General features: G+C 37.6%; 1 protein-coding gene across 6 annotated transcripts in view; it reads left to right on the forward strand.

The window, feature by feature from the left end:
* Positions 1-21,607, forward strand: part of KIF2A (kinesin family member 2A) — a 69,248-nt gene that overhangs the window by 17,847 nt on the left and 29,794 nt on the right. Inside the window, exon 1 of one of the 6 annotated variants that reach the window (XM_027604585.1) lies at positions 6,210-6,251. The exons of 4 other annotated variants lie outside the window; for them this stretch is intronic. The gene's annotated coding sequence lies outside the window, so the exon portion shown is untranslated. Of the gene's footprint in view, positions 1-6,209; positions 6,252-11,807; positions 11,953-21,607 lie in introns of those variants that run through there. One more of the 6 variants, XM_027604584.1, reaches the window with a different exon arrangement.

The following is a 21,607-nucleotide window of genomic DNA, read 5'->3' on the forward strand; positions in this document are numbered from 1 at the left end:
GTCAAAAGGGATAAACTTCCAGTTGTAAAATAATCTTGGGGATGGAATATTCATCATGGGGACTATCGTTAATAATATTGCATATTTGAAAATTGCTAAGAGTACATCTTAAAAGTTCTAATCGCAAAAAAATGTGTCGCGGGGCGCCTGGGTGGCTCAGTCAGTTAAGCAGCTGCCTTCGGCTCAGGTCATGATCCCAGGGTCCTGGGATCGAGCCCCGCATGGGGCTCCCTGCTCAACGGGAAGCTTGCTTCTCCCTCTCCCTCTGTCTGCTGCTCTGCCTACTTGTGCTCTCTCTCTAGCTCTGTTAAATAAATAAAAATCTTTATTAAAAAAATGTGTAGCTATGTGTGATGATGGATGTTAACTAGACTTATTGTGGTGATCATTTACAGTATCTACAAATATTGAATCCTTATGTTGCATGGCTGAAACTAATATAATGTTATATTATAGCCAGATGAGGAAAACCTTTTTCACCCTTTTAAAATACACAATTCAGTGATTTTAAGTATATTCACAGTTGTTCAACTGTTATCACAGTCTAATTTCAAAACATTTCATCACCCCAAACAAATCCATACCCATTGGCAGTCACTGTGCATTCCCTCCTTGCTCCAACCCCCTAGCATCCACTACTTAATTTTCTGTCTTTGTGGACTTGCCTATTCTGGACACTATAAGTTGGAGGTATATCATATGTAACCTTAAATGTCTGACTTCTTTTTTTTTTTTTTCAAGATTTTATTTATTTGAGAGAGAGAATGAGAAAGAGAGAGAGAGCATGAGGGGGGGAGGGTTCTGAGGGAGAAGCAGACTCACTGCTGAGCAGGGAGCCCGATGTGGGACTCAATCCCGGGACTCCAGGATCATGACCTGAGCCGAAGGCAGTCACTTAACCAACTGAGCCACCCAGGCGCCCTAAATGTCTGACTTCTTTCACTAACCATAAACTATGCTCAAAGTTTATCCATTTTGTATGTTTCAGTACCTATACCTGAATAATATTCCATTTTACTTACCCATTTGTCAGTTGATGGGCATTTGGGTTGGGTTGGGTTTTTGTTTGGGGGGGGGTGTTTTATTTTTGTGTTCGTGTTTCTTTTTTTGCTATGCTACTATGAGTAGCACTCATCTACATGTTTTTGTGTGGACATGTGTTTTGCAGTTTTTGGGGTGTATACTTAAGAGTGAAATTGCTGGGTCATACGATAACTCTGTGCTGAACTTTCTGAGGAATTTTCTACTGTTTTCCATGGCTACACCATTTTGCATTCTCACCAATAATATTTGAGGGTTCCAACTTTTCTACATCCTTGCCAAAAAACTTGTTGTTTGTCTTTTTTATTATAGCCATCCTCCTGGTTGTGAATGTGCTTATTAGCCATTTGTATATCTTTTTTTTTGGTGAAAAATGTCTCTTTAGATTCTTTCCCATTTTAAAGATCAGGTTTTTTGTTGTTGAGTTGTAAAAGTTCTTTATATGTCTGGATATTATTTCCTTATCAGATGTATGCTTTGCATTTTCTCCCATCCTCTGGATTGTGTTTTCCCTTTTTGGTTAGTGTTCTTTGAAGCACAAAAGTTTTTAATTTTTTTTAAAAGGTTTTATTTATTTGAGAGAGAATACGAGCAGAGGGAGGGGCAGACTGACAAGCAAATTTGCTGATGGGCAGGGGGCCTAATACAGGACTCATTCCCAGGACCCTGAGATCCTGACCTGAGCCTAAGTCAGATGCTTAACCGACTGAGCCACCCAGGTGCTGCCAAAAGGTTTTAATTTTGATGAAGTCCAATTTATTCATCTTTTGTTGCTTGTGCTTCTGTTATTCTAAGAAACCATTGCCTAATCTAAGGTGTGATCTGCTTTTATGTCCTCTTACTTTTATAGTCCTTTCCATGACCTATATCACCTAAAATATTTGCATATGTTCTTTGATCTTCACAGTCATTCTTGACCTTTCAACATAGAGAGCAAATTAATTTAGCATTTGTGAAAAATACACTGCAGTTTGATAGAAGATCAATAAGGTCTTAGAATATAATGAAATCTTAGTCTTGAAGTTGCCTTTGTTTTGCCAGAATTGAAGGATTGCTAGAGGTTGCCTCTCTTGTGTGTAGGTGTGCATATCTCATATAATGTGTCTCGGATTTAAAGAAATCCTAGCAAGCACAGCATGAAAGCAGGCATGAAGAGATACACGGGAAGTGGGGTTTAAACTTGAACTATGGTAAAGATGATTTGTTTGGTTACTTTTGTGATCCTCTGTCCTTAACTACTTTAAAACAGATCAATGGCATGGGTTTCATTTGATTAAAAACCCTTTAAGTTGTACTAAAACATCTGGGAAAAGAAGAAAAATAAATGCATTAGAAGGGGTTGTTTTTGAAGATTTTATCTATTTGAGAGAGAGACAGCTTGAGCGTGTTCTCATGCGAGCCCAAGTGGGGGAGGGGCGGAGAAGGAGGAAGAAGGGAGGGAGAGGGAGAGAATCTCTCAAGCAGACTAGTGCAGAGCCCAATGTGCTGGGTCTCACAACCGGGAGATCATGACCTGAGCTGAAACCAAGAGCCGGACGCTCAACCAAATTAATCACCCAGGTGCCCTAGAAGGGATTTAAAAAAGAGAGAGAGCATGAAAAACGCATAAAATTGTTATCTCTATACATATTGCAGTAAATGTGGGTGATTGATATCTGAGATTTGCTTCTAAATAATCCATTTGTAATGGTGGGATGAAGGGCATTAGGATTGGCCATGTGTTAGACATTTATGAAACTGAATGAAAGGTATTTGGTGTTTATAATATATTGTATATGTTTGTAATTTTTCATAACAAAAAAATACAAATAAAATTAAAACTTTTCAAAAATGTCTCTTGAGACCATATCTTTCTCTTGAGTTTCAGGTCTCCCATCGAGATATTTCCACATGGATTTCCTGCCAGTATTTCAAATGAAACTCATCAAAAATGGAATCCATTGTCTTTTATCCCCATATTTCTGTATTGACTGTATTCCTTATCTAGGCTAATGAAAACACCATGTACCTGGTTTCCTTGGAAATCTCAGACATTGTCAACTTTCCTAATTTCTTGAAGATTTTTGCTCTGACTCACTGTTACTATCTCCTATCCTATTCCTGTCATATTTTTTGGTAAATGCAATATTGATATATAGGTGATCCTTCCATTACCCTGGCCTCTCAGTTCTCTGAACTTCTTTCCTTCCTTTCAGTGATCCTGGCCCTTGGCCTTAGCTCACTCACTATATATCCTTACATTTCCCTGCAGTCTCTCCATAATCTCAGCTCCAGGCATGTCCCATTTTTTTCAGTCACCACTGTATGTTTCCAGCATATTCCTTCTAGTACCCTGATTTCACTAATCTTTTGACCCCACTAGGATTTGTAATCCTACTACCTTTTATTGTTCCTTACTCCTCATGTCCTTAATTATTTATAAGCACTGTCTCATATGTATATTCCCTTGGCCCCCCCCTTGATTGGCAGATCACACCCTCACATATATTTTAAACCTCCTTGTCCTTGCTTAATTGTCTGAAATTGACTGAAGGGGAAAAATTGTGTTTATGCTGACTGACCACAATTTAAATTTGTGGTTGCTTTTTTTTTTTGCATGAGCAATCATTATCTCTACCCATTCACTCTTTCTTAGCTGACTTTTGTCATAAAATCCGTAGTGTTTATTTATTCACCCATACTCTCAGCAGATGGCCTTGCTTGCCATTTACTGCTAAGAAATGTAAGCACTCAGAAAAGAGCTGCTAGTCTTCACATCTACCTAAGTACCAGTATCTGCACCTGTAACTCTGCCTTATTTTGCCATGAATAAACTCTTTTGGTTCCTATGTTAGGCCATTTATCTCCACTTGTGCACTAGATCCTATCCCCTTTTCAGCTGCCCAAAGTTACCTCTTCATCAGTCCATTCTTTGCTTTGCATCATCAATATTTTCTTCTCTTATGAATCATTTTCATCAATATTGGAATGCTGTTATTTCAGTCATCTTAAAAAAAAACAACCTCTGTGTTCTCATTTTCACTTTTAGGCATTTGCTCTTGTTTTACTTGATAAGGTTAACAGTATTTGACACTGTTGATTCACTCTCTTTTCCCTGAAATACCTTCTTTACTTGCCTCCTAGAATTCCCATGTTCCTGATTTTTCTAAATTTCCTCATGCAGCTACTTCATCTTTTTTGCTGTTATCTCATTATCTCTCTCTGACTTTTGTACACTGAAGAGCAGGTCTTCCACCCACATTGTCTTGGTGATCACGTCCACCTTCATTGCCTTTAATACTTTGTCATTGGTTTCCAAACCTTCTTTAATTATTGCCCTCCTCCAAAGAGCTGTTTGAGACTTTTTTCCCTAATCACACCTTCCCATGAAATTTTAATAACATATATACTGTTTATATGCTATGGCCCTTTGGAGAGCCACAGGCCATTGTAATATCTAAGATGTCTGCTTCCAAAGAACCAGTTTTTGCCTTCTTGGGAGCAGTATCACCCCTGTAGAGAATGCGCGATCTATATGCTGACAATTCTCAAGCTTTTGTCTTTAGTCTGGACCATCCTACATGTACATACTACATACCATATAGTATGTACTATATACGTGGACACCCTGTATCTACAGTAGATGTCCAGTAGATATCTCAAACTTAATTTGTACAAAACCAACTCATACTCTGACTTTAACCTAGCTCCATAATGAACTTCTGTGGCTTTACATTTCTTTGCATACCTTTTGTTCTAGCCACATTGAATTTGCTGTTCCATATTTTACCCTAGTGGTAAAAGGGTTTAAAGTACTGATCAACTATTTTTCTTAATCCATATTGGCCAGGCATTGAAAATAGAAATATTCTTGGCTCAGAGCATCTATCATCATAGGCTTCTATAGGAAGAGTGGAGCAGAGATTGTATTAACAAATTCCTGGGAGAAGGAGTGACATTGCAATCAGGGATTGAGAATTTGGCACACTGCAGGAAATGTGCGCTATCTTTATATCCCCTTTCCTTTCTTTTTTTATAATTTTTTTATTTAAATGCAATTTAGTTAACATGTAGTGCATTACTAGTTTCAGGGCAAGAATTTGGTGATTCATCAGTTGCATATAACTCCCAGTGCTCATTACATCAAGTGCCCTCCTTAATGCCCATCACCCAGTTACCCAATGCCCCCAACCCACCTCCCCTCTAGCAACCCTCAGTTTGTTTCCTGTTTGCCCCCCTCTCTGTTTTTATCTTTATTTTTCCTTCTCTTCCCCTAAGTTCATCTGTTTCTTAAATTCCACATATGAGTGAAATCATTTGGTATTTGTCTTTCTCTGATTGACTTATTTCCCTTTGCTTAATACCCTCTAGTTCCGTACACGTCGTTGCAAATAGCAAGATTTCATTCTTTTTGATGGCTGAATAATATTCCTGTGTGTGTGTGTGTGTGTGTGTGTGTGTGTGTGTGTGTGTGTGTACATTTTATCCATTCATCTGTGGTTGGACATCTGGGCTCTTTCCATAGTTTGGCTATTGTCAACATTGCTGTCATAAAATTGGGGTGCATGTGCCCCTTCACTATTTGTATCCTTTGGATAAATACCTAGTAGTGCAATTTCTAGGTCATATGGTAGTTCTGTTTTTAACTTATGAGGAACCTCCATACTGTTTTCCAGAGTGGCTGCACCAGTTTGCATTCCCACCAACAATGTAAGACGGTTCCCCTTTTTCTGCATCCTTGCCAACTTCTGTCATTTCCTGAGTTGTTAATTTTAGCCATTCTGAATGGTGTGAGGTGGTATCTCATTGTGGTTTTGATTTGTATCCCCTGATGCCAAGTGATGTTGAGCATTTTTTCATGTGTCTATTAGCCACTTGTATGTCTTCTTTGCAGAAATGTCTGTTCATGTCTTCTGTCCATTTCTTGGCTGGATTTTTTGGTTTTTTGGGTGTTAAGTTTGATAAGTTCTTTATAGATTTTGGATACTAGCCCTTTATCTGATATGTCATTTGCGAATATCTTCTCCCATTCCGTAGGTTGCCTTTTAGTTTTGTTGATTGTTTGCTGTGCAAAAGCTTTTTATCCTGGTGAAATCCCAATAGTTCATTTTTGCTTTTGTTTTCCTTGCTTTTAGAGACGTCTCTAGCAAGAAGTTGATGGGGCCGAGGTCAAAGAGGTTGCTGCCTGTGTTTTCCTCTAGGATTTTGATGGACTCCTATCTCACATTTAGGTTATTCATCCATTTTGAATTTATTTTTGTGTGTGGTGTAAGAAAGTGGTCCAGTTTCATTCTTTTGCCTGTGACTGTCCAATTTCCCCAGCACCATTGGTTGAAGAGACTGTCTTTTTTCCATTGGATATTTTTTCCTGCTTTGTTGAAGATTAGTTGACCATAGAGTTGAGGGTCCATTTCTGGGTTCTCTATTCTGTTCCATGGATCTCTGTGTCTGTTACTGTGCCAGTACCATACTGTCTTGATGATTATAGCTTTGTCATGCAACTTGAAGTCTGGAATTGTGATGCCTCCAGCTTTGGTTTTCTTTTTCAGCATTCCTTTGGCTATTCTGGGTATTTTGTATGATTCCATACAAATTTTAGGATTTTTTTGTCCAGCTCTGTGAAAAATGCTAGTGTTATTTTGATAGGGATTACATTGAATATGTAGATTGCTTTGGGTAGCATACATTTTAACAGTATTTGTTCTTCCAGTCCATGAGCATGTAATGTTTTTCCACTTCTTTGTGTCTTCCTCAGTTTCTTTCATCAGTGTTCTATATTTTTCAGAGTACAGATAGAGATTTTTTACCTCTTTGGTTAGGTTTATTGCTAGGTATCTTACGGTTTTTGGTGCAGTTGTAAACGGAATCGATTCCTTGATTTCTCTTCCCGCTCCTTCATTGTCAGTGTATAGAAATGCAGTAGACTTCTGTGCATTGATTTTATGTTCTGTGACTTTGCTGAATTCCTGTATGAGTTTAGCAATTTTTGGGTGGTGTCTTTTAGGTTTTCTACATAAAGCATCATGTCATCTGTGAAGAGTGAAAGTTTGACTTCTTTGCTGATTTGGACGTCTTTTATTTCTTTTGTTGTCTGATTGCTGAAGCTAGAACTTCCAGTACTGTGTCCAACAACAGTGGTGAAAATGGACATCGCTGTTGTGTCCCTGATCTTAGGGGAAAAGCTCTCAGTTTTTCCCCATTGAGCATGATATTTGCTGTGGGTCTTTGGTATATGGCATATGATGTTGAGGTATGTTCTCTCTATCCCTGCATGGTAGAGGGCTCTCTGCCTGCTGTTCTGCCTACTTGTGCGCTCTCTCTCTCTCTCTCTCTCTCTGTCAAATAAATAAATAAAATCTTTAAAAAAAAAAAAAAGGATGTTGTATTTTGTCAAATGCTTTTTCTGCATCTACTGAGAGGATCATATGGTTCTTATTCTTTCTTTTATTAATGTGGTGTATCATGTTGATTGATTTGTGCATGTTGAACCACCCCTGCAGCCCAGGAATAAATCCCTCTTGGTCGTGGTGAATAATCCTTCTAATGTACTGTTGGATCCTATTAGCTAGTATCTTGGTGAGAATTTTTGCATCCATGTTAGTCAGTCATATTGGTCTGTAACTCTCCTTTTTAGTGGTGTCTTTATTTTGGGGATCAAGGTAATACTTGCCTCATAAAATGGAAGTTTTCCTTCCATTTCTATTTTTTGGAACAGTTTCAGAAGAATAGGTATTAATTTTTCTTTAAGTGTTTGGTAGAATTCCCCTGGGAAGCCATCTGGCCCTGGACTCTTGGTTCTTGGGAGATTTTTAATTACTGATTCAAATTCTTTGCTGGTTATGCGTCTGTTCAGGTTTTCTCTTTCTTCCTGTTTCAGTTTTGGTAGTTTATATGTTTTTCTTTTGTAAGACTTTATTTATTTATTTGAGAGAGAGAGAGTGAGAGATCACGAGCAGGGGGGAGGGGTAGAGGGAGAAGCAGACTCCCCGCTGAGCAGGAAGCCTGATGCGGGACTCAATCCTAGAACCCTGAGATCATGACCTGAGCTGAAGGCAGACACCTAACCGACTGAGCCACCCAGGCGCCCTAGTTTATGTTTCTAGGAATGCATCCATTTCTTCCAGATTGCCTAATTTGTTGGCATACAATTGCTCATGATATTCTCTTGTAATTGCTTGTATTTCTTCAGTGTTGGTTGTGATCTCTCCCCTTTCATTCATTATTTTATCTATTTGGGTCCTTTCTCTTTTCTTCTTTTTTTTTTAAGATTTTATTTATTTGACAGGGAGAGAACACAAAAAGGGGGAGCAGCGGGCAGAGGGAGAGGGAGAAGCAGGCTCCCTGTGGAGCAGGTAGCCCAATGCGGGGCTCAATCCCAGGACCCTGAGATCGTGAGCTGAGCCAGAGGAAGACACTTAACCGACTGAGCCACCCAGGCGCCCTTCTCTTTTCTTCTTGATAAGTCTGGCTAGGGGTTTATCAATCCTGTTAATTCTTTCAAAGAACCAGCTCCTAGTTTCATTGATTTGTTCTACTGTTCTTTTTTGTTTGTTTCTATTTCATTGATTTCAGCTCTAATCTTTATTATTTCTCTTCTCCTGCTGGACTCGGGCTTTATTTGCTTTCTTTTTGCAGCTCCTTGAAGTATAAGTTTAGGTTGTGTATTTGAGACTTCTCTTGCTTCTTGAGGAAGGCCTGAATTGCTATATACATCCCTCTTAGGACCTCCATTGCTGCATCCTAGAGGTTTTGAACTCTCGTGTTCTCTTTCTTTATTTCTTTTTTTTTTTTTTATTTTATTTATTTATTTGACAGAGAGGCAGCAAGAGAGGGAACACAAGCAGAGGGAGTGGGAGAGGAAGAAGCAGGCTTCCCGCTGAACAAGGAGCCCAATGCAGGGCTCTCTCCCAGGACCCTGGGATCTTGACCTGAGCTGAAGGCAGACGCTTAACTGACTGAGCCACCCAGGCGACCCTGAACTATCATGTTTTCATTTTCATTTGCTTCCATGTATTTTTTTAATTCTTTGGGTGGCTCAGTTGGTTAAGCAACTGCCTTCGGCTCAGGTCATGATCCTGGAGTCCTGGGATCGAGTCCCACATCAGGCTCCCTGCTCGGCAGGGAGTCTGCTTCTCCCTCTGACCCTCTTCCCACTCGTGCTCTCTATCTCTCATTCTCTCTTTCTCTCTCAAATAAATAAATAAAATCTTAAAAAAATAATAATTCTTTAATTTTCTGGTTGGACCCATTCATTCTTCGGTAGGATGTTCTTTAACCTCCATGAATTTGTGGTCCTTCCAAATTTCTTCTTGTGGTTGACTTCAGGTTTCATAACACTGTGGTCTGAAATTATGCATGGTATGATCTCAGTCTTTTTGTACCAGTTGAGACCTGATTTGTGACCCAGTATGTGATCTATTCTGGAAAATGTTCAGTGTGCACTTGAAAAGAGTGTGTATTCTGCTGCTGTAGGATGAAATGTTCTGAATATATCTAAGTCCAGTGTGCCATTCAAAGCCCTTGTTTCCTTGTTGATCTTCTGCTTAGATGTTCTGTCCATTGCTGTGAGTGGGATGTGAAAGTCCCCTACTATTACTGTATTATTATCAGTGAATTTCTTTAATTGTTTTTATTAATTGATTTCTATATTTGACTGCTCCCAAGTTAGGGTCATAAATATTTACAGTTGTTAGATCTTCTTGTTGGATAGACCCCTTTTTAATGTACATCCCCTTTTTCTTGGTCATGGTCATCATTTGAAAGAAAATGTTTTAGTCTGTTCTGGCTGCTATAACAAAATACATAGAGTGAATGGCTTAAACACCCGACATTTCTCACAGTTCTGGAGGGTGGAAGGTCCAGTCAGGATAAAGGTGCTGGCTGATTGGGTTCTTGATAAGAGCCTACTTTCCGTCTTGCAGAGGGCCTTCTCATTTTGTCCTCACTTGGCAGAGAGAGCAGCTCCCTCTTCCCCTTGGAAAGCCTCTGATCCCATCCTGAGGGTGCCACCCTCAGGACCTCATGTAACTCTCATTACCTCTCAAGGGTCTCATCTCCAAACGCCATCCTATTGGATGGCTAGGACTTAAACGTCTGAGTTTGTGGGAGGACACAATTTGGTCCATCACAAAGGAGTTAGGGGTAAATGTTCTGAATTTGGAGTGCTATTCAAACAATAAAATAATGCATGAAGGAATGCATTTTTTATGTAGTTAAGAATGTGACTTCTTTAAAGTTAAACTAACTGATTTTCAGTGATGGCTGGTTTGATACTGTACTAGTGTGACTAAAGACAGCATTTTCAATGAAGATTTCATCTACGCAGCAGTTTTAGTTTGAATGTTTAAGTGTTTAAATGTATCATTATTTGGCTTGGTAGACAATTTCCATTTTCTTCGTTTTCTGGTGAAAAAGTGCTTTTTTAGAATATGGGTTTTTGAAAATCACGATGTGTTTATAATACTCGTTAAGGCTTTCAGGGAAGCTTTTCTGTCCCATTATCCTGGAAGACAGGAAGAGTTGACAGGCTGGATTTTGAATACTAGGGATTTTTTCTTATTAGTGTTGGCCTATGTTGCTATTTCTGTAGACAGTAGCAAGTTTCTCGTCTAAGTGTTACATGGTAAGATTCATTTCAGTAGAATATTCAGATTACTTTATTAGCGAGAGGTTTTTTTGAAAGATCTTGATGTTATCAGTCAGATTGGTGTCCCCCTTAGCATATATGCAATGAAATAGCATTGCGTTTGGTCACCGGAGTTCAGGCCTTAAATTTCCTAATGAAAGTAAGGAGGGTAGCCGAAAACCAGTTGAAATAGCTGAACATCTTATGTTTTTGACAGTTTTGTGTGTTATGTTTAAATTTTGTCAAAAAACATATGTACACGTTCACATTACCTGGGTTACTATTGTTGAAAACATTCCAAAAGATCCCTATCTCTTGTTAGGATGTGTTTAAGCGTAAGAGAAGATGGTATCTGCATGTCGCTATGAAAAGTTCACAGAATAGCACAGCTGTATTGGTATAGAATTCCCTTTTGAGTAAATAAGAATTTAAGCTAGGGAGCAATTAGATACCATTGCTTAATGTATGCAGCTGAACATCTGTGAAAGGCAGTTTTTCAAATCTTTGGACTACCAGCAATGTGTTATTTTAACTCCACCGCTTGTAAAACTGTGGTATTCTAGATAGCAGATCTTTCATTCTAAACAAATGAGGAAAGATATGTTTTGGGTATTCTGTCACCCAAGGGAATATAGATATGAAGAATGCCTTTTTAGTGAAAATGTGTTGAGATTTATTTAGTTAATAAACTTTATGAAGTTTTTTATTTTTTTTAAAGATTTTATTTATTTATTTGAGAGAGAGAATGAGATAGAGAGAGAGCACGAGAGGGGGGAGCGTCAGAGGGAGAAGCAGACTCCCCGCTGAGCAGGGAGCCCGATGTGGGACCCGATCCCGGGACTCCAGGATCATGACCCGAGCCGAAGGCAGTCGCTTAACCAGCTGAGCCACCCAGGCGCCCTATGAAGTTTTTTAAATGCTGTTTTATGGTTTGGGGATTTTTTTTTAGAAATTCTGTTTTTATGTTCCCTTTACTAGTGTTTTTGGACAGTTTTTAATCTTCTTTTCTCCTAACCCCAAATATGCAAAGTGAGATCAGGAAACTACAGTGATTCAATACTTCTTAATGGCATCATGGCCCCTTTATGACATTTTTCTTATTGCCTGTGGAACTCAGAATGGAACTTCCCTAAAAGGCTGCACAATGGGTTCTTCTAAATGACAAATCTACCCAGATTGTTAGTGTACAGTGTGGTTCATTCATCACAAAAAAACACCCCAACAAGATCGGACATTTTCCTGTCACCCCAGAGAAACTGAACAGTATTAGATTTTCACATCCCTCTTCAAAACAATGGCTAGATGAGGTAAGAATCTGAAAATTTGTGGTTTGTGTACAATATGATTTGTCCCGTATTTTAAGTTGTATTTTCTTCATGAAAATTCTTAGCTGTATCATTTCCAGTTTTTTCTTCTGGTATTAAAATTCCAGCTTTGTGCTTTTAAAGTCTAAGAAGAGAAATGCTAGAGCTCTTTAATTTAGTTATAATAGTAACATCTTAAAATGTGATAAACCAAAACAAAAAGGTCTCTATGTTTGGCAAAGTCACATTCCCTAGGGATTTACTAAACAGCAACAGCACTGTTACCAGTGTCAGCTGAGGCATTATTTGTGTCCTTCTCTAATGGCTCCTTGTTCCAGCAAAGCTATTGAAGAAGGTGTGACGCTTCCATAGTCCTCATTAAGGATTCTTTTCATCACTGCTTAGATTAGTTAACAAAACCTGGATATCAGAGTTTGGGAGTTTGACTTCTGCTGGATCTGCTTGTAATCATCTCTGACAAATGACCACATTCTTTTCTGTCCTCATTTATTGGTTGGGGCATCTAGGAACAGATTGACATTTACTGTTGGAGAGAATATAAATAATAAATTATAAACTGCTTTGAGGTGTTTGGCAAGATAAGAAAGGATGTATAAATATTAATGTATAGTTAATGATGTTTTTAATTTCTAAATAATGCTTTTAGTGTGTCCTTTGGTTGTCATATTTAGAACTTTCTATTTTATTTTATTTTAATAAAGATTCATTTGAGAGATTGAGAACATGCGCGGGGGTGGGACACGGAGGGACAGAGGGAGAGAGAATCTAAAGCAGATTAGCCACTGAGCATGGACCCCCCCCACCCCCATCGCAGGCTCCATCTAAAGACCTTGAAATCATGACCTGAGCCAAAATAGAGTTGAGGCTTAAGCGACTGAGCTAGGCCCCCCTAGTCTATTTTAAAGCAGCATTTTGGCAGTCTCTATTTTCCCAACTTTTTCGAATTTCACTGTTATAATATCAGAAAAAACTGTATTGTAAACTTAGTAAAGAGGTGGGGTTTTTTCATGTTCTTAGCATGGACCTTTTATAGTCTAAATTTTAGTAAGTTGACAAAAAGGAATTGTACCTGTTTTAAAAGACAGCTGGAAAACAAACCTCTCTAAGACAATGAAAGTGAATATAACATGTTTTGCTTTGACTCCACTTTGAAAGATGCACTCAAATTTTTGAATTTGCATTCTACACTGGCACTTGGTTTCTATAACTAAATGTACAATTGATTTATTTTACTGGAATCGATATACCAGATTTATTTCAGAAAAATGAGAGATATGTTGTTGCGATCAGTCACATGATTTAAATCACCAAAGTTTTGAGGTCAGTGTGTTTTAAGATAATTTATCAGGATTCTTTTCTGGTAGGAACTGAGTTGGAAGTGCAGCTTTCAGATATCTGTTAACCACCACCTATTTGGAGTATGCATATGTATTGTACTCATCCTTTAGAAACATTCTTCTAAGTACTTGTTCTGAATGTGTTATTTCATAATTCAGAGTAATATTTACTTCTTTATTTCGAGAATGGATATTTATGGTTGCTTGTCCTCTTTGTTTCTGCTTGCAAAGCTCCAAAAGGAGAGAACTAGATTTCATTACCATTTTTTTTTTTTTTAAGTAAGCCCCAGCTTGGGGCTTTAACTCATGACCCCAAGATCAAGAGTCACATGTTCTACTGACAGAGCCAGCCTGGTGCCCCCCTCGTTACCACTTTTTTTAAAAAGTCAAGATAAAAGAGGCTGTCAAATTATGCAGTGGTATTCTGATTGAAAATTGAGAAGGTTACTAGAGGTTTTATTAAGAAGAGATACCTAGAGTACTATGTATTTAAATTTATTAGCATATAAACTAGATTTTTGTATTAGTTTTCATTACATGGCTATGTGCACATGAATGATGAGTGACTAGGTGTTTCAAAGTTTGTGTAAAATACTTTTAAATAATATTTTTAGCTAATGATATTTATAAAAGCACTAATTTTTGTCACTTTAAAATTTATGAACCTTTATTTATTTATTTATTTATTTGAGAGAGAGAGAAAGCACAGAGGGAGAGGAAGAGAGCACAATGGGAGAGGGAGAAGCAGACTTCCCGCTAAGTGGGGAGCCTAATGCAGGGCTTGATTGCAGGACTTTGGGATCATGACCTGAGTTGAAGGCAGATAGTTATTAACCGACTTAGCCACCGAGGCGCCCCTAAATTTATGAAACTTTAAACAAAAACATATTTTAACAACTTCAACGGGTTTGGAAGTTGCCATAATAATCTTATAATTGAAGTTTTATTTTCACTGATAATTTTAGTTGTGTTATTCTTACATGTTTCAGTTTTATAAGAGTAATTAAGGTCTTACTATTTAGAAGTTTGGAAAGAAGATTTCATAGAAGTAGCTCAAGAGGAACTGATTAAAATAATATTTGCTTTTGGGGGAAGACTTGTCAAATGTATGCTTATGTATACCTCAACTCTGATTAGGGTAATTAGAAAAAACATGGAGTTTGTAATCCTAGGTATGCTAGAAGCAGCTGCAGCCTTTTTAAAAATGGAGTGGGTCTGAAAAGAATTAATTGTTGCATTTTCATGTTTTTCCTAACATTCTACCACTGTATCCTTTTAATAAAATACATATATTTGTTAGCATTTTAAAATTCAATCTTTTAAATGGTTGTAATGATATTTTATTAGTATTCTTGGCTGTTTTATTTTGGCTGTTGTCTTCTGCATTTGCAACCAAATTATACTTTATATGCTAGACAAGGTTTATGCCAGCCTAATTGGTTGCTGGCGTTTCTAAGCCTCACAGCTGCTGTGAATTCAGCTGTGAACTAAGAAACATATAATAGGATCCTGTTTTCAGAGACCAAAAGCCAATTGTCAACATGTAAGACGTGTTTTTGACAGCTCAATAAATACGAGATTTTATAGCAATCTTAAGTAACCACCTTAATTTTAAAGATAAGAAAGTCCTGAAATGTGTAGAATCTGTATGTTATTTTTGTTACTGGGGCAAAAGGTTGCTTAGATTCAGGTGTTTGTTCTCTATTCAGTCATTTAAAAAAATAATTTGTCTTAATATTTACTAATATATTAAAAAGTTGAGATCCAAACTGTTTTTTCAATTTCACTGCACAAAAAATTGAGACTTAAATGATGCAAAGATATTTCTTAAAATGAACAAAACATAAAATGGCTTTGAAGTAAAGGTTATGTTTTCAAAATATTTCATATATTTATATTCTTTGATTTAGCAGTTAATAGTTTTGTAAATTATCCTGACATCTAAATTTGGAGTGAAATGTACATTTCTCTTGTGTTGAACCATATGAAATTGACTTTTTTTTGTTAAAAATGGTCAAATATGGAGGTGCCTGGGTGGCCCAGTCAGTTAAGTGCCTGCCTTTGGCTCAGGGTATATCTCAGGGTCCTGGGATCGAGCCTGCATCAGGGTGTGTGCTTCTCCCTCTCCCTCTCCCTCTGCCCCTCCCCCCCATGTGCTCTCTGTCAAATAAATAAAATTTTAAAAAATGGTCAAATATAGACCTTGTGATTTTTTTCTTAGTGATCATATGACTTAACTATATTTATAGTTATCATGATTTCATCATATTAAAAAGTCTTAGTTCTCAGCAGAAACCTACGAGGATCCTGTTTTGAAACACAGTCATCTCCCATTTAGGGTCGGTAATCTGTTCTTAAATCAGATGTTGTATGTGAAAATACTGAGTGGGAGTCCATTTGCCTTTATTTTAAATGGGAAAAACCACAGTGTTCATCTTTGACCAAATTCCCTAAAACTATTTCATAAATGTAACTGACACTATAAAATCACCTACATGTAAGTAAACTATCATGTTTAACAAAAAATAAGGGTGATAAATCAGTTTTATATGCAGTAAAATCTTTGCTTTCATTGTAATTGCATTTTGCCCATCTTCAGTGTTTTCTTTCAACATTTTCTTAAATATTTTGGGAGTCATTCAACACTGGGCAAAACAAGGACTAGGTAAATATGAGAGACTGTGGAAATGCATTCAGGATGAGCACACAAGTGTCAGAAAATGGCTCACAATGAGAATGATGCAAGCATTATCCTGTGCCTACGTCTTGTATCATTTTGATACTCGGCATACTTCTTTTTTTTTAAAGATTTTATTTATTTATTAGAGAGAGAGAGCATGAGTGGGGGGGCAGTGCAGAGGAAGAGGGAGAAGCAGTCTCCCCGCTGAGTGGGGAGCACGACTCCGGTCTTAATCCCAGGATCCTGAGATCATGACCTGAGCTGAAGGCAGATGCTTAACTGAGCCACCCAGATGCCCATCGGCATACTTTTTTATATGGAATTCTGACCATCTGTCATTTATATTTGGAACGTAACTCAGAACTTTTCTTGCATACTCTTTTGTTTAAAATGTGAATTGAGTTTTGGCATATACAAATTTATATATTTTCCCGTATAAACATTGGCCACGGTATCTTGCACGGAAAGATAAGTATGTTTTGTGAAGTTTGGGTATTAAAAATGAAGAGGTGTTCTACAGGGAAAATGGAGAGAGAGAGATTCTGCAGAATTTGCCTATACTTCCCAAAACTTTCCAAGTAATTTTTTTACTTCCCTTTAAAAGATGACATTGTCTACACTGTAATTTTTCTTTACAAGTAGTTGAAATAAAGCTGAAAACTTCTAAATCTCTTGAGTTTTGAGATTGTAACAGTCATAATTTAATTAACAATTTTATATGATTGTGTGAACTTACAGTTTTCAAATCTGACTCCCATTATTTATGAATGTGATGTATAGAATTAAAGATGGATTGGGATGTCTGGTCAAAATAGGACAGTGAAGTTTATGTGTTGACGTCTTTCTGCCCCAGATACATAAGAGAAAACCAAAAGGCATAGCTGAGCTCAAGAACAAGGTATTATGGTGGAGCAGAAACAGATCAGAAATACTAAGGGATGGTGGGGCTATTCAGGCAAGGGTGGCAAAAGTTTAATTCCTGTAGGAAGATGGGGACACTTTAAAAACACACACACAGGGGCGCCTGGGTGGCTCAGATGGTTAAGCGTCTGCCTTTGGCTCAGGTCACGATCCCAGGGTTCTGGGATCGAGCCCCGCATTGGGCTCTCTGCTCTGCGGGAAGCCTGCTTCTCTCTCTCCTACTCCCCCTGCTTGTGTTCCCTCTCTCACTGCCTCTCTCTCTGTCAAATAAATAAATGAAATCTTTAAAAATTAAATAAAATAAAAACACATACACAATTAGTCAAGTTCACTGTTTGAAGATAAATACTGTTGTGGCTCCTCTTTAAAGAGGAGCTTCTTGGAGCTAGGTTTATAGAAAATTTTCCTCCAAGGGAGGCAGTCCAATATGATTGAGGTAGATATACAGGGCTGATATTCAGCCACTGTACAGTGGGGAAGTCATACCAGTTACTTGTAACTTTATTCTCACTGGTCAGGTGCTTCACCTTTGGAAGTCATAACAGGATACCTAGAAAACGTCCATGTGTTTGGAATTTGAAAAACACTTTTAGATGACTCATGAGTCAGAGATTCATAAAATTAGGAAATAGTTTCAACTCAACAAGAACAAAAATACTAAATATAAAAATGTGTGAGATGCTGCTAAAGCAGTTCTTGGAGAGAAAAGTGTAGCTTTAACTGCTTATCAGGAAAAAAAAGGAATAAAGATGAATAAGCTAAGCATCCGTCTGAGGAATTTGAGAAAAAAATGACCCAGCAAAGTATGCCCAAAGTAAAGAAAAGAATGATAAGAGCAGTAATTAAGTATTTAATAACAAAGGGCTCAACAAAAGCAAGTGTTGTTCTTGGAAAAGACAAAATTGACAAATCTGATACAAGGTTTGCCAAGAAAAAAGGTTGAAAAATTACAAATGAGAAAGTGATTATGGTTACAAATGCTACATACAGGCTTTCAGCATAATTATGAACAACTTTATGCCCAAAATGTGAAAACTTAAATAAATCTCCTAGAAAAACAGAATTATCAAAACAGTCATGAATAGAAAACTATAATAATCTTATAATTGTTAAGAAAATTGAATCTTTTCACAAATAAAACTCTAAGCCAAGATGGTTTTAACCAATGCATACCAGACACTCAAGGTTTAAATAATTCTAGTTTTACACTATTCCAGAATAAGGTTGATAAGAGAAAGGAAAACTGATGGCACATATTACTCTTGGTCAATGATTTAAAAATCTAGAACAAAATATTTAATGCTGTTCCAACTAGAATCCTAACAGGGTTTTTGAAAAAATTATTTATTTGATTTTTGGAACTTGACAAGATGGTTCTATAATTTATACAGACATGCAAAAGGCTAAGAAGATCAAAGAACCTCTTAAGAACAAATAGGTGGAAAAGCTTATTTTACCAGCTAGCAAGACTTACTGCAAAGCTATAATAATAAGACAGTGTAATTTTGGCTCAAGGATAAAAAAAATATGCTGATGCATGTGTGCTTGAAATTTGACAGGTCATAGTGCAGATAGGTAGGGGAGAAGGAATGACCTTTCAGGAAATGGCACTGGATTAATTTGTTTTTCATGGTGGGAGGCGGGGGAAATGGGAATTGTGTTACCCTGCCCAAAAACCAAAATGACAGTGGATTGCAGTCTTGAATATAAAAGACTTTGTAAAGTCTGTTTTTAAAAAATATTTACTTATTTGAGAGAGAGCAGGGGGGAGGGGAAGAAGGAGAGGGAGAGCTAGAGAATCTCATGTACACTCCCTGCTGAGCATAGAGCTCTTGGGGCTCCATCTCACCACCCAGAGATCATGACCTGAGTGGAAATCAAGAGTCAGAAGCTAAACCTACTGAGCCACCCAGGCACCCCAAGACTTTGTAAAACTTTGGAAGAAAATGTCAGAACCTATTGCAATGACCTGAGTGTCAGGAAGAATTTTAGGGCATAAAAAGCTGTAATTGAGACATATATATTTGACTACATTAAAGTTAATAAATTGAAATTCATCAAAAGATATCATAAAATGGAAAGATAAGCCCCAAATTCGGAGAACATATTTGCGACACGTGTAACAGAAGATTAGTACCAAGAGTATATGGGGAATTTCTTCAGAGAAGTGGAAGAAGAAAACAGTCAAAAGGTCCAAATGGCCAGCAGACACAGAAATAGGCACAGCCTCATTAAGTCAGAGAAATTAGAATCACAGTGTGATATTATTAAATCTGACAAATACTAAGCATCATGTGGATGTGAAGTAATTGTTGGATACAAATCATTATAGGTCCTGCCACTCTGGAAAACATTGTGGCACTAACTAGAAAAGTTACAGACCTGTGTACTCTATATTTCTTACACATCCTAGAGAAATTCTTGCATATTTTTATGAGTATTCATGTATAAGAATGCCTACAGCACCTATGTTCCTAATAGCAAAAACATGAAAACACATGTCCATCAACAGAGTAGGTAGGTTTTGGCATATTCATATGTAGTGAAAATAAGTGAACTGCGCTTATTTACAACAACATAAATGAATCTTGGGGGAAATAGTGTTGCACGACAGAAACGAGTATTAAAGTAGTGTCAGTCCATTTATACAGCTTAAAAATAGGTAGGCTGTTCAGGTATTTTTTTGAGTGTTACATTTGTAGGTGGTAAAACTATAAAGAAAAGCCACAGTATGATTATCTCAAATATATAGGATACTGGTTACTAGTGATGGTGGGGAAAAAGAGAGAAGGGAATATGGTAAAAAATTTTTAAGAATTAAAAAGAAAAAAGAGGGAAATTCACTTAGGGAGGGCGGCATATGGAGTTTCAAAGGTATTGCTTGTTTGTTTCTTTCTTTGTAAAGATTTATTTTTAAGTTATCTCTACACCCAACGTGGGGCTTGAACCCACAACCCCGAGATCAGGAGTTGCATGCTCCACCAACTGAACCAGCCAGGTGCCCCTCAGAGGTATTGTTTCTTAACCTGACTGGTGGTGGATACACAGGTGTATGCTGCTCTCTCTCTCTTTTTTTTTAATGTAGAAGTGTATATGATATAATTTACAATAAAGTAAAGGGGTATCGGAGAGTCAAAGGACAATGAATTAGTGAGGTTGGAATACAGAATTTTCTCAAACCAGAGAAATGGGATGCTTTGGAAAAAAAATATTTTTTATTACAATTAAAAATGAGAAATTTTAGTATCTCACTTGAACTATATATAAAACAATGCTTTTTTAAAAACCTTTAGGGACTCCTGGGTGGCTGAGTCAGTTAAGCATCTGCCTTCGGCTCAGGTCATTATCCCAGGGTCCTGGGGTCGAGTCCCACATTGGGCTCCCTGCTCAGCGGGGAGCCTGCTTCTCCCTCTGCCTGCCACTCCCCCTGCTTGTGCTGTCTCTCTGACAAATAAATAAAATCCTTAAAAAAAAAAAGATAGATAAACCTTTAAAGTCATACTGGGTAAAGTTAGACTTAAAACATTTTTTTAGAGACAGCTTTTGATAAAAATAATCAAAACCCCATACTGCAGGTATTTCTGGTTTTCTCACCCATCGGCAAAAAAGCAAACACGACTTGATTCATTCATTCAGCACTGGTCTTTATTCATTTCTTGTTATTGGAATTTCATATTTCTTTCTTCCTGTTGGCTAAGTAAACTGGACCATGGTAGAGATAAGCCAACATTTTCTCAGGTCTGCCTTTCTAAACCTCTAGAGCTTCTTTTTAACTAATGGATCAGTTGCTTTTGACTTTGCTAACTTGTGGCTTAAGGTTTTCTGGTGTCTGCATTGGTAATTGAACTTCTGGAGGTACCGCTGTTAAGGTTTGCTGATAATGGGTTTTGAAAAGAAAATCTTGATTTTCTTTTTCCTCTTTGTTGCTCATGTCTCTAGGCTGTCTTTGGAGGTTAAGGTCCCTGTGAGATAGGTCTTGTAGTCTACTCCTTCCCAAGGGAAGTTGGAATGTTGTAGTAGATGCTTAACAGTAGGAATGTGGTATTGGTCTTGCTTTTGCAACATGATATGCTTTTCCTCATTCTCATTATCATGGTAATTCTGTTGGTAATTGCATGGAGACCCCTTATTTCTCCTCTTCAACCTCAACTACAGCCTTTCCATTTCCTGCTGAAAGTTATTCTTTATGGTAGTCTAGTGTTTAAGTACATCTTCTTTGGAGTCATTTCCTATTGATGAAATCATATCAATGTCTTATATTAAAATGCTTTATTTTTCCCAAAACCTTTGCTGCAGTCATCTCGATCCTGGTAGTGGGTGTTGCTATTTAAGGCTGTCAGGGGTGGTAGGTTTGGGAGACAGTAGCTGCTGGTCTTAGCCTCACTACTCATGTTGTAGAGATGGTGATAAATGTGGGGTTTGTTGTTGTTTACCACTGCTGGTAGCTCCTCCTTACATTGTAATGCTGCATCAGGGCAGGTCATGGCTCTCTGGGGTCCACTCTTCTGCTACCAATTAAACTCAGTCTCTCTTTTTTTCATATCCTGTTGCATGTATCTATGTAGATACACTGCTTGGATCTCGCTTTAAGGAACTCAGCCACTCTTTCAGCTCCAGGGAGTACATTTAGTTCATAGCCTCTGGGTATTAATACCTTTAGGCTCCTTAGATTTTGTGCTGAGGCCTTGTGTTTCCTGGG

This window comes from Zalophus californianus, chromosome 5 (assembly GCF_009762305.2).
Source record: "Zalophus californianus isolate mZalCal1 chromosome 5, mZalCal1.pri.v2, whole genome shotgun sequence".
In the NCBI taxonomy this organism is placed as follows: domain Eukaryota; kingdom Metazoa; phylum Chordata; class Mammalia; order Carnivora; family Otariidae; genus Zalophus; species Zalophus californianus.